Source organism: Adiantum capillus-veneris, chromosome 17 (genome assembly GCF_014529385.1).
Source record: "Adiantum capillus-veneris isolate H3 chromosome 17, ASM1452938v2, whole genome shotgun sequence".
NCBI lineage: Eukaryota > Viridiplantae > Streptophyta > Polypodiopsida > Polypodiales > Pteridaceae > Adiantum > Adiantum capillus-veneris.
This window is the reverse complement of record NC_140947.1, coordinates 58,785,428-58,798,277: the sequence shown is the minus strand read 5'-3', so window position 1 is coordinate 58,798,277 and position 12,850 is coordinate 58,785,428.

Here is a 12,850-nt window from a genome sequence, read left to right as displayed (position 1 = left end):
TGGTAACACGACACTTTTATGTCCTTGGACACTTTTGTGTCCTGTTAAGTGACCATTTTGCTTGAATTATTTGAAGAGTATGAAAATGAATTTCTAGGTGCTATATATCCACAAAGTTGCCTTATGATATGAAAAAAACTTAGCATTTTTTTTTGAGTATCGATCTCACCGTTAACCTTACTCTTGCACAACATTTTTGAACCTAAACTGTGTAAAAAAACGGGTCCTGGTTTTGGCTTTTTTTCAATTTTTGTCAACTATACCACTCGAAACTTCATGTTTGTGAGGTTTAGATGGCTAGAGGTTAGGCCTTCATAGTTCTCAACATGTTTTGATGCTTGTAGGGAGAGCTAAGTGTTAAAATTGAAAGTTATGACCAATTTACAAGAATTGCATAATCCTGTTTTTTGGCCAAAATTAGCACTTTTATGATTTTTTTGGTGGCTTTCTCGATATCCAAATTCAATTTTGATTGTGTAAGTGTAATGTATAACCTAAAGCTAATCTTCCTTGAGTTTTGGGGGACCTAATATGCTATATAGCATAGTATATGATGATGGTTGAGTTTTTTTATTGCTGAAGAATACGATACATTTTAGAGTAGCAAGTATAACTTTCTCAATATTGCTAGTTTCTTAGGCCAATTGTGTGTATTTTGTAGGTAGTGGCTGTCTCTAATCATAGACTACAAACTTGGCTAGATATTGAGTAGTTTCTATGGGTTTCTAGAGGTCATAATGCTAAACCCAGTTTTTTCATAATTGCTGTATTTAGCACTTTATCATTGCCCCCAAGGTTCCAATTGTAAGAGATCCATTATCCTTTTGACATGCTCCATGGCTCCTTTTGAATCCAGAGGCCCAAAGGGAACTAAGAAAACATGTATATAGTATCTGTATTGAGCGTGACTATAGAAACTTTGATGATAGGTCCACAGAATGGCAAAAATGCAACTTGTTTGTACCTATTTTTTTTGCCCAAAAAAAAATTAGTGAGGTAAAAGCAACCATATGTTTTGGTCACCAACCCATTGAAGTTAACGGGGCATTTTATCTAGTGTCCTACAAAAATCTCCACTCTTATTTATATGCAATCAACCGTAAGAAATTGATGTTTTGGGAAAAATGCACTGGTCCATCAACTTTGGAGGCTTGTAGTGACCAAGGGATGAGATGGTTTTGGAAATTTTTCCCAAAACCCTGCAAGGACACTTTTATGTCTTGTTAGGTTACCATTCTAGTGTTAATGCAGTCCAAGAGATGACATCTCGGTTGGGAAGCTCGTCCAGAACATGTTGTGCTTTCCAAAATACACCACAATTAGCGTACATGTATACCAACGCATTGCCAAGCACGACATTCTTCTCCAACAACCTTTGACTAGCAATCTCGTCATGAATTTTTTTACCCAGATCAACGTCTTGAATAATACCGCATGCCTTCAAGGCATAAGCATAGGTGACCGCATTCGGAGAGAGGCCCTCGCTTCGCAAGCGATGAAAACAGCCCAGAGCTTCGTGACCCTGTCCATGTCGGGCATATCCTGCAATAAGTGCAGTCCGACCGACGACATCCCGGACTGGAAGCTCATCAACAACTTGTTGTGCCCTGACAAGTGCACAACAGTTAACATACATACTGGCCAACAAGCTGTGTAACCTACGAACTGCTTGTGGAGAAGATCGAATTGCTCCTGAGTGTGCCACGTGGGTTACTGAGAGGCCAGGGATGCGATTTCCACAACTTGTTGTGCTTTCCAAAGTACACCACAATTAGTATACATGTATACCAACACATTGCCAAGCACGACATTCTTCTCCAACAACCTCAATCATCATTTTTACTTTCTCTGGAAGGAGAAAATTCCACCTGTAATTACTAGCATAAATTGCACTTAATTAAATAACAACGAACACGGACCAACTTCTTTGTATTGCTTTCCATCACCAGATCGGGGTCCATGAGGTCGAACAGGGGAAACCCCCCGCACCCAAGCTCAAGCAAGTCCCCGCCTCTATCGACTCCTACAAAGATGTTTCTTTCTCTGCTTCAGGCAACCTTCAACGAAGCAGCGCAACTGCTCTGAGAGCCGAGAACGCTGACAATGGATTCTCATCTTCCAGGCTTCTGTGACGACAATGAACCCATTTGCACTCACTTTCTCTGCGTGCATCAGCCTACAAAGGCTATACTCTATCTGGGCTTCCGTTTCCATGGTTTTCGGCTTTGCTTCACAAGAACAGGGGCTGTGAGGGCCCGACATGAGTGCGCTAAGGGAGACCATCTACCCCCTTGTACACACATGCGCCACCAAGAAAGACCTCCGTTCTGGCCGACAGCTTCTCACCCAGATGCTCTACAATGGCCTCAACACGGTGTCGGCATTAGCTGATCAGCTCATCCATTGTTTCACTACATGTGGTACCTTGTGGAGAAGATCGAATTGCTCCTGAGAGCAACGAGAGGTTGATCGGAGGCTGCACGAGGGCCGAGTTATTCCGGGAGAGCTTTCTTTTGCCTGTTGGTGCTTGGCCTCCACCAGCTAAAGTAGCTGGTATTCATCGCGACGATCTTATTGCTGCGCCTAAACCTAAATCCGAGAGAGAGATCATGATGGGTTATAATGCTCAGCAACAGTACGAGCTGGCGGCCATGCAGATCAGGACTCCCTTGGTTGTAACCAAAGAAGCACAGGAATGGCCGCCCTTGGAGACAACATGCAGCAGTACGAGGTTGTCCATGGTCACCATATCCAATTTGGAGATAATAGGATCTCTTGGCGAGGGAGGCTATGGGCAAGTATTTAAAGTCAGAGGAACCATCAAAGTAACAACAGCGGGCGGCGAGTTAGAGCTGCGACCTTGTGGGGCAGAGCATATCATGGCCTGCAAGATCTTGGTCAAAGAGCTTTCTGCTCATGAAACGCACCGCAAGCACCAGCTTCGGCTGGCTGGGGACATAGAGATCCGCATCATGCGGCGGCTATCCACTCACCCGGTCGCAGCAGTAATGCCGATAGTGAGGCTGCGTAGGGTGCATCTGACAGATGGCGATGTGAGTTGGCCCTGCGTAGCGATGGATTTGTGCGAAGGTGGAACGCCACTTGACGTGATGAATGGGAGGAGGAGGTAGGGGCTCTACATGACGTGCCATGAGGGGGCGCTGGTGGTGAAGGCCATGGTCACCGCTCTAAGGTTCTGCCACGAGGAGAACGGAGTGTTGCATCTGGATATGTAGCCAGATAACATTCTGCTGCAGAGGAGAGGGAGGTTGGAGACAGCTAAGCTGGTGGACTTCGGGCTAGCGAGAGACAACAACTCAAAAATACATACGAGAGAGAGAGAGAGAGAGAGAGAGAGAGAGAGAGAGAGAGCCGACCCTGACGATGACACTGAGGAGTTGCTGATTGCGATGACCTACTGGACCTGCGAGGACGAGCTACTGGATGTGTTGCGTCGAGGTGAGGAGTTGAGGAATTGCGATGACCTGCTGGAATCAAAAAGCAAGACTTGTGACGACTTGTTGTTGCCAGATAAAAAAGCCGATGACTTGCTGTTGTATTTAACGAATCCCACCGTTTCAAAAGTTGTGCCACGTGGGTTAATGAGAGGCCATGGATTTGAAAATGGCTCCTATGCTAACTAAGTAAAAAAAGCCATTACCCTATCTCTTCACTATCACACCTCTCTTTTTTGGCCTACCCAAAGAGGTGAGGCCTTAATGATGCTTTCCTTTTTTGCTAATGAAAAATAGAAGGTTACTTTAAAAATCCACAATTTTTTTATTGGTTGGTGGAGGCACAAGTTACTCATTACAAATACAAGCAATATTCACATCATCGCTTAATCATAGAGAGGATATATACTCATGAACCATTTGATCCTTAGAGTCCTTTTCAGGCTTGCTAGACTTGCTAATTGGTGCCAAAAAAAAAGACCTTTGACCATCCTACATGCGAGCTCGCCCTACATTTGGGAGACGAACATGTGCTGCACAGGGGGTCGACGGAGACTGAAGAGTCGAGAAAGGAGCAAAGAGGAGAGCATGTGTGGAGTTAAGAGTCGAGAGCATACGAGAGAGATCAAAGCCTGGGGGAGGTGAATCGTCAGTGGCTTCTGAGAGTTGTGTGTGTGTGTGTGTGTGTGTGTGTGTGTGTGTGTGTGTGTGAGAGAGAGAGAGAGAGAGAGAGAGAGAGAGAGATCTCAATTGTTCCTTTCCATCGAACATTGTCGCTATTGTGTGTGTTCCTAGCCATTGCCCCTCGATCGAGTGGGGGGGCGCAACCTACATCAACTGAGAGGAATTAGCAGCTAAGCAAATTGGCACAACTTGCTCTAGTGCCACGTCGCCATGTGTAGACACATTGATACTATAGGCTATAGAAGTGGTGTGCAGTGTTGTGCATGATTTCTGGTGCCGAGGATCCCGTTTGCATTGGCGGCCCTGCACTGTAGTACTTCCCACCTCTACTGCGCATGCAACTATTGATCTCCTGCACCACCTTCTCCTGCAACTAGCGATTCCTGCACCACCTTCTCGCCATCAACCATATGAGCTTCATTCTCAATGCCTTCAACTTTCACCCCTCGGCTCCATAGTTTGGGCTGCTACAGCTCCTCAAGCTCCTGCACTGTCGGCTTCTTTATTCTACTTCTTCGCAGATGGCCGGTTGAGGAGCAATTGCACCTGCGGTTAAATTATAGAGTGAAGAGGGTGCCCTTCATTGCATACATTAAGGCCTTTACTCCTCATGCTCACCGTCGCCCAATATTGTCCTTGCAACTTCTCGATATGCTCCCCTTCGACCTCCTCGAACTGTCAATCTGCTGCACCAGCTTCTCACCATCAACCACATGTGTTTCATTTTCAATATATAATCTGTAGTTTTGGATCTTCGCCTTTCACCCCTTAGCTGCATAGTTTGGGTTGCTTCAATTCCTCAAACTCCTCGACTGTGGGCTTCATCCTCTGGGGTTGAAGAGCAATTGCCCCAATTCATTGTAAAGAGTGAAGCAATTTTCTGAAGATGGTTGGCGATGGTCTCTCTCTCTCTCTCTCTCTCTCTCTCTCTCTCTCTTCTCTCTCTCTCTCTCTCTCTCTCTCTCTCTCTCTCTCTCTCTCTGTTTGTGTGTGTGTGTCTGCAATTGCATGTTTTCTGTTTGTATTCTTCTTTGCTGCCGAAGGATGAAAAGGGTTGTCGTAGCCTCACCAAGGGGCTTGCCAGATGTAGTTCCAAAGTATAGCACACATTTGAGACGGTTCACCATAAAAGAGCTCGAAGTAGCAACAAACAATTTCAGTGAATCGAGACTTATTTGCATAGGAGGTGTGAGAAAAGTCTACAACTAATGTGATTATAAGCATGACCCCTACAATCCAGCAAGTGGATGCGGCAGTGAAGGTGCTTTCAATCAATCATAACCCAAGCTTCTTGACGGAGTTGGCTGAACTAGGGATTGACACGCTACCGTAATCTTGTTCGACTCTATGGCTTCTGCATGTATGGAAATTCCATGCTTGGGTGCTAGAGCATCTTCCAAATGGGTCTCTTCAGGGTAAGCTATAAACACCTGAAGCTGAATGTTTAAGCCCCCTTGGCATGTAGCTATTTCCCGTGCCTTCCCTTGGTCTTCATAGGTCACATGAACAAAGAGAGCTCTTCCCTTCTCAAGTTTGCCCACATCCATTCATGAGTTTTTATTGTAGGCTTCTCTTGGGCCAGGGCTAGGAAAATACATTTTTCGTAACCAAAGAATATGAAGGAAAACTTGAAATTCTTCCGATTTTGAGGTCACCTAACTGGGCCTTTCAATTTTAGCTCCTTCGAACTCCGTTTTTTTATAACAATATCCACGCTACCCCCACTCAAAAACTTTTGGAATTTGCAAGCATTAATGCCCTCACCTACCTTTGACCTCACATTACTCCCCCACCTTGAAACACCTGCAACTGCGTTGGCCAGAGGCACAATAGGGCAAGGCTGATAGGAGCTTTACAAATCTCAAAATTTTTGCTAGTATTTTTGATTTTTTCCTTTGTGAAGAAGAAATTCGATTAGTAGTCGCTTAATAAAAGAGACTTTCTCGAACGTTAACACTGACTGGAATCAAGCTATAAAATGCAAGAAATATAAAGCTATGTGAAGTTGTGAAATGAAAGGTGAAATAAAAAGAACTAATTAATATATATGTGTGTATAGAATTTATTAGAATTATGCAAAGTGAAGCTTCACTGTAGCATTCTAAAACAATAGAATGCAAAAAGAACATGTCTGTGTGTAAAATTTATTATATATTTTTTTAAATAGCAAAACTCACAATTGTGAGTGAATTTACTATATTTATTAAATTTTATGTAAGGTGAAGCTTCACTTTAACATTCTAAAACAATAGAATTTCAAGAAAAGTAAAGACGTGTAAAGATGTGAAATGAAACTTAAGTCTCTATGGTTCAAAGATTCAAAGATGTGAAATGAAACTTAAGTCTCTATGGTTCAGTGAAAACAATAGAATTCAAGAAAAGTAAAGACATGTAGGATGTGAAATGAAAGGTAAGTCTCCATCATGTCACGATGTGAAATGAAAGGAGTCTCCCTAACCCAACACAACACTAAGGGTTTCTTTTAGAAAGCCAAAAAAGTTGGAAATGGTGTTCTTGTCGTCAACAAGCTGGATAAGGCAACACACTTGAAGGCAACGAACTCTAGCATGTACGAGGTTGATACTGGGGTTGGTTGCCTTCAAGGTTTTAGTGGGAATTACCAAGGGCTGGAACATGGGGCAAGAAATCTATGAAGATTCTAACTAATAGAGCAAATAAGCTCTCTTTGAATTTACAGGGAGACAATCTTCTCCTTCTTTGTTAATATTTGTTCCAAAGGTGTTTCTCATGCAAAATAGGATGGCACGCATGTTTCATTAATCAAAATCTATCCAGATTCTTTTGGTTCAATAGATTTTTATTTTGGGAAAGATGACATGTGGAGGAGAGAGAAAGAGGGCACATTTGTCGCGCCTAGTGGAAACAAAGGAGAGATTTTTTTGTTGTTTTCTGATATCATGGGAACAACAGGAGCGGCAGATGAAAATATGGGGAAGAACAATGTGCAAACAAGGCCTCAATTTCAAGGAGAAGGGTGTTGCAAATGGGCATGAAGCCTGAAGTTGTAGATGCACATGAAGTAAGGTTACATGTGGGTGTGGTGCAGGAGCGGGATGGAGCATGAGGCAATTAGAAAGGGACACATTGGTCACTGATGTGTAGAGGACAGTAGACAAGAAGGGGGCATGGGTGGAGGAGGGCAACACGGGAGCAACAGTGGTGGATTTTTTTAAACGCAGGCTCTATCAGGGCGATGAGAGAGAGAGAGAGAGAGAGAGAGAGAGAGAGAGAGAGAGAGAGAGAGAGAGAGAGAATGGTTTCGTGTAGTGTCTGCCTCTCGTGGTTGCGCAACAAAGCGGAGCTGATGCTCGTTTATGGATAGATTTGTCACAGTGCCAGCAGATGAAGTGGATGGAAGAGGACCAACACAGTGCACTTGAAACGAGGAGCTATTGTCTATGGCGGCTCCTGCATCAACGTGTCTTTTGGCATGCTGCTTTTCGCACTAGCGAAGGGAGAGCAACCCGTTGCAGGGCATGGGGTCACAAGGTGGCACCGAGCTACCAGAACTGTCGAGGGAGAAGCCTACAATGAGGCCAGAATGGGAGGAATGTTTTGAAAACTTGAAGGAGGGAGAGCTGAGGATTAGGAAGAAGAGGCCGGTGTCAAGGTTGGGCGTGCCGATGGTCAACATCAGATGGAGGACATGGGGTCTCCATCGGGATGGGGCGCAGCTTGTGAGTACGAAGAGATGGACATAGGTTGTAGGGTAGCGCAGGGAGGACAGTTGGGATATTAGCTTTCGTTTTGCTTTGGAAAAGTAGCAAACAAGGGAGGGGATCTATCTAGATTCCTCTTAATGAAGGTGGACCGATTAGGCATTGAGCTACAATCAACTACAACAAACTATCTCCTCTTTTTTTTTTTGGCCTGTCCAAAGGGCTAAGGCCATAGTGATGTGTGCCCTTTTTGTTAATGAAAAATATCATATATTTATGTTTTTTTAAAACGGGTTTATTTTAAAATATGTTTTTTTAGAATTGGCGTATACGTTAGTGGGCATTGAATGTTATCAAGAAAATGATGAAGCGACATGATCGTGTTTGAGTATGGTTTGAGGTATGTCTGGTCGATCTTGGAGATGCGCTCACGAAGGGGTCTCTCTCTCTCTCTCTCTCTCTCTCTCTACCACACAGCGCGACGAAGCTCTCTCTTTCTAGAACCCTCTCGCTCCCCCTAGGGTAAAACACCCAATAAAAAACCGGGTTCTATCTTGGGACCCATCGCCCCCCTAAAATAAAACCATTAGGCTCCAACTTTGGGACATAGCAGCTCCTGCGGCGAACTAGTTAGCGTTGATGGCGATTTCCTCTCAGCCATACGATCATGCACTCGAGCCTCGTTGGCTCTGTGGTTCCGCATACACCCTTCGCTGTCTTCCTAATCGTGGCGAATTTTGTTACACACAAAATTTTGTTCACTGTCGTACAACCAGCGTACATAGTCGTTTGCGATGCTGCTTCTACTTATGTTAGCCCTTGCGCTCATCTCTTGAATGCGCCCTTCCACGCTCAAAACTGTGCAATACAATGCCAAAATCGATCGCCTCGCTTAAGTGGCTCTCTATAGAGTCCCTATCGCCTCACATCTCATCCAGAACGTCCTCGCTCCCGCTCACTGACTTCTCTTCTTCATAAACATGCGCTTGAGCAGTGGCAGTGGTTGAGCACGAAGCAGTTAGGCGCAAGGCGATAGGGACTCTCTCTCTCTCTCTCTCTCTCTCTCTCTCTCTCTCGTGTCTGCTATGGGTGCCTTTTGTGGGGTCTGCAGAGCCATCATTCATGCAGCTACTGCTCTCTCTCTCTCTCTCTCTCTCTGTGGACACGGAGTGTAGGGACTACATTGCTGTGTGTTCGTTCTGTGTCGTGTGAGCGCCGAGTGCAAGCAAGGGAGGGAAGGGCGAAGCTGAGCGCTCTGTCTCTCTCTCTCTCTCTCTCTCTCTCTCTCTCTCTTTCTTTCTTTTTGTGTGTGACACAGGCAGCGCGAAGGCGCTCTCTCTCTCTCTCTCTCTCTCTCTCTTTTTGTGTGTGACACAGGCAGCGCGAAGGCGCTCTCTCTCTCTCTCTCTCTCTCTCTCAGAGTCACGACAAGTACGGTGGATGCTGGTATGGAAGGGCTTTTTTTTTTTTTTGGGGGGGGGGGGGGGGGGGGGGGGGGGGGGGGGGGCGGGGCAGGCAGGATACAAGGATTGTGTGCCGGCTCTCTCTCTCTCTCTCTCTCTCTCTCTCTCTCTCTATATCTATATATATATATATATATATATCCAACTCCAGTATGACTAGCTGCGGAACAGTTGTGCATGGCACTGCGTCCGTAGCCCAAAGAAGAGCAGGCAAAGACAACTACGGGGAGATAGAGGAGCACGATGGAGGAGGGCGACACAGGGCCATAGAGGAGCACGATGAGGGAAGGTGAAACACTCCCTGAACGCATCTAGTAGCCTCTCAAAGCACTAGCGATTGTGTGCTCTCTCTCTCTCTCTCTCTCTATCCAACTCCAGTATGACTAGCTGCGGAACGGTTGTGCATGGCACTGCGTCCGTAGCCCAAAGAAGAGCAAGCAAAGACAACTACGGCGAGATAGAGGAGCACGATGGAGGAGGGCGACACAGGGCCGTAGAGGAGCACGATGAGGGAAGGTGAAACACTCCCTGAACGCATCTAGTAGCCTCTCAAAGCACTAGCGATTGTGTGCTCTCTCTCTCTCTCTCTCTCTCTCTCTCTCTATCCAACTCCAGTATGACTAGCTGCGGAACGGTTGTGCATGGCACTGCTTCCGTAGCCCAAAGAAGAGCAGGCAAAGACAACTACGGGGAGATAGAGGAGGGCGACACAGGGCCATAGAGGAGCACGATGAGGGAAGGTGAAACACTCCCTGAACGCATCTAGTAGCCTCTCAAAGCACTAGCGATTAGGCCCCACGTCATACATTTTAGAACGCATGCAAGTTGGCCACCTCTGTCTGCCGCATCTCAACACAAACTTGGTTGAGGCAGAACCGTCGCAAGGATAGGTTCTCACAAAAAAATGTTGTGGGCATACTCTTTGAGTTGTAAAAAGCTACCCAAGCACTGTAATGTTGGAATCTGATGCTTGAGCATTTCAAATGTCTCTGCAAGGACAAGGACAACAAGAAAACACAAAAAAGGGGCAGAGCTTCCCCCTGCTCTATTGCAATCCATCCACTTCTTGGGGGAGGGCGACATAGGGCCACACTGAGGGAAAGGAAGGCGTCCTCAAGGCTAGAAGAAGTACCACCTTGCTGAATTGTTTGTTTAGGACAAGTACTTGAGCCGAATGCATGTGCATCCAGAACCAAAGCACATAGAGATCTTGCAACATAGTGTAGGATTCCAAGCAATGGTGGTGCAACTCTTCTTTTTGAGCGCTAGTCGACCCTATAGTCCATCATCAAATTACTCCACAAGGAAATGCTAGTAGAATCAAAAGTAACCAGTCTTGCTTGGGTGTGCACAACATGCCAATCACTGCGAGAGAGAGAGAGAGAGAGAGAGAGAGAGAGAGAGAGAGAGAGAGAGAGAGAGAGAGAGAGAGAGAGAGAGAGCCACCTGTTGCCACCTGCTAGCCTGCTTCTCCTTTGGATTTTTCAAACACTTCTCCTTTTTAAGGGCTTTTCTAAAATCATCCTCACATATTGATTGGTAGGCTTTTAATTGCGATAAGCACAACAAATTCCTATGGCAGGCCTCATGATTTTATCACTTTTTTACCTCTTGTTTCCAAACTCACAATAGCGAGAGTGTGTGTGTGTGTGTGTGTGTGTGTGTGTGTATATATATATATATATATTACAAAGCCAAAAAAAGTTACATTGAAAGCCATGCTCTTGCGAGCCATGGCATCAACCAACATCCAAGGCACAAAGCATACATAAACTGTTACATCAACTAATGAAGGGTGCCACCCTAAAATTGTACGACACCAACACAAAGGGGATTTGGATTAGCTTGGAGTTGCCACCAAGGAGAGAGCCCCGCCACACCACACCCCCTGATAACCAAGCCAAATCCGGAGATAAAACCCATCGACGCAAGACACTGCAGATATCACTTTTTTCTAGCACTTCTTTTTAGCAAACTCATCGTGGTGGTCTTTGGGCCTGAAACCTTAGCAATGTGGCCAATAAGATCCAGTCTTGGGTCCACATGGCCAACTAGATCTAACTTCTGGACCTACTTTATCTACCATATTGTCAGGAAGGGTGGTTTCATTGGGTCCCTGAGACTCTAAGGTTGGAGTGCCAAGCGACTCAAGCTTATCCTGATTCCCAAATGTTGGGATCTCAATTTTACCCTATATCGGGCCTCTGTGTCATAATAATCAATATCTAATTCTCCTAACTGATTTTCTCATGTTAAACTGATCATTTAATATGGGGAAGTGCCAGGGGAGAAAAAGCTAGAATATTGGTTAAGCTAGCAGACCGGCCACAGTAGGGATCCAAAGGAGGGAAAATAGGGATCCAAAGGGGGGGCCATCTGCAAAAGAGCCATGTGCAACAATGGGCTAAAAAGACCCTAAGGTTCAACCCATTAAGACTTCGAAAATGCTAAGGTTCCAAAATTCAAAGGTTGTGTCCAAAGGTCAACCCTAGGCAAAATTGGATGCTTTGTGTGTGACCAAAAAGTCTTTTCAAATCCCTACATAGGAGGGGGCGAGCCTTGGGAGTAGGGGATGAGAGAGAAAGTCACACACACACACAAGCTCCCTTTACACAAAGGGAATTAGGGACACATGTCAGCTCCCTAGCCCAGATGCCCACAAGGTGTGCCCAATTCCTATTGGATGGCTTTGGAGGTGGACCAATGAGAATTAGGCTAGAGTAAATCTAGTTTAATTAATTTAAAAACACTTAATAAGAAGAACCAATGAAAATTAAGTCTCCTAGATGACTATTGGACAGTCTCCCAAGGGGTCCAATGAGCATTCAGCAGCCCAATGGCTTGCCTGATTCCTATTGGCCAGGAGGTAAAGGGGTCCAATGAGAGTTTAATTGAATTATTAATTTACCTAAAGCTCTCACAAAAGGGGAAAGGGGGACACATGTCAGAAGGCTATCACTTATGCTGCTCAATAGTTATTGGCTTGATTTGGGGAGGGCCAATGAGGGTTGAGCAAGAGAAAATAGCAAGAGGGCTCGCCCAAGAGAGAGAGGGGGATGATTTTTGCAAGGCATTAACACACACACACTCACACAATCTCATGTGTGAAGAAAGAGAAGACTATCTCATCCCAAGCTTTAATGGAGAACTCATCACCTACTCCAAGCTTGTGAGATAGAAGCCTACATCGACACACTCTTGGCATGCGGATGCAAATCCAACCAAGAGCCAAGCTTCAACGCATGCTCATCTCCTCTACCAAGCTAATTACTAAGCTAAGCTATGATAATATGAGTGATTATGTGAGGAGATGTACATCTTTCTCGTAAGATACTCCTTCTTCCTCTCAATCTACTCTCATACCCTGCTAGCTCTCACCATCTTCGAAGGTGTGTGAGGTCTTGGGTCTGAGAACGGGGATAATTGATGTTGTGTTTGCTAAGTGTTTTGCTTAGTGCATGAAGCTTTCATCTTCATTGCACTAGCTAGTCTTGAAGGAACACAAAGAATTGTATTGTACAATGTCGAGTCTTGATGGGAGAAACCATAATACAAAGCCTTTTGGAGG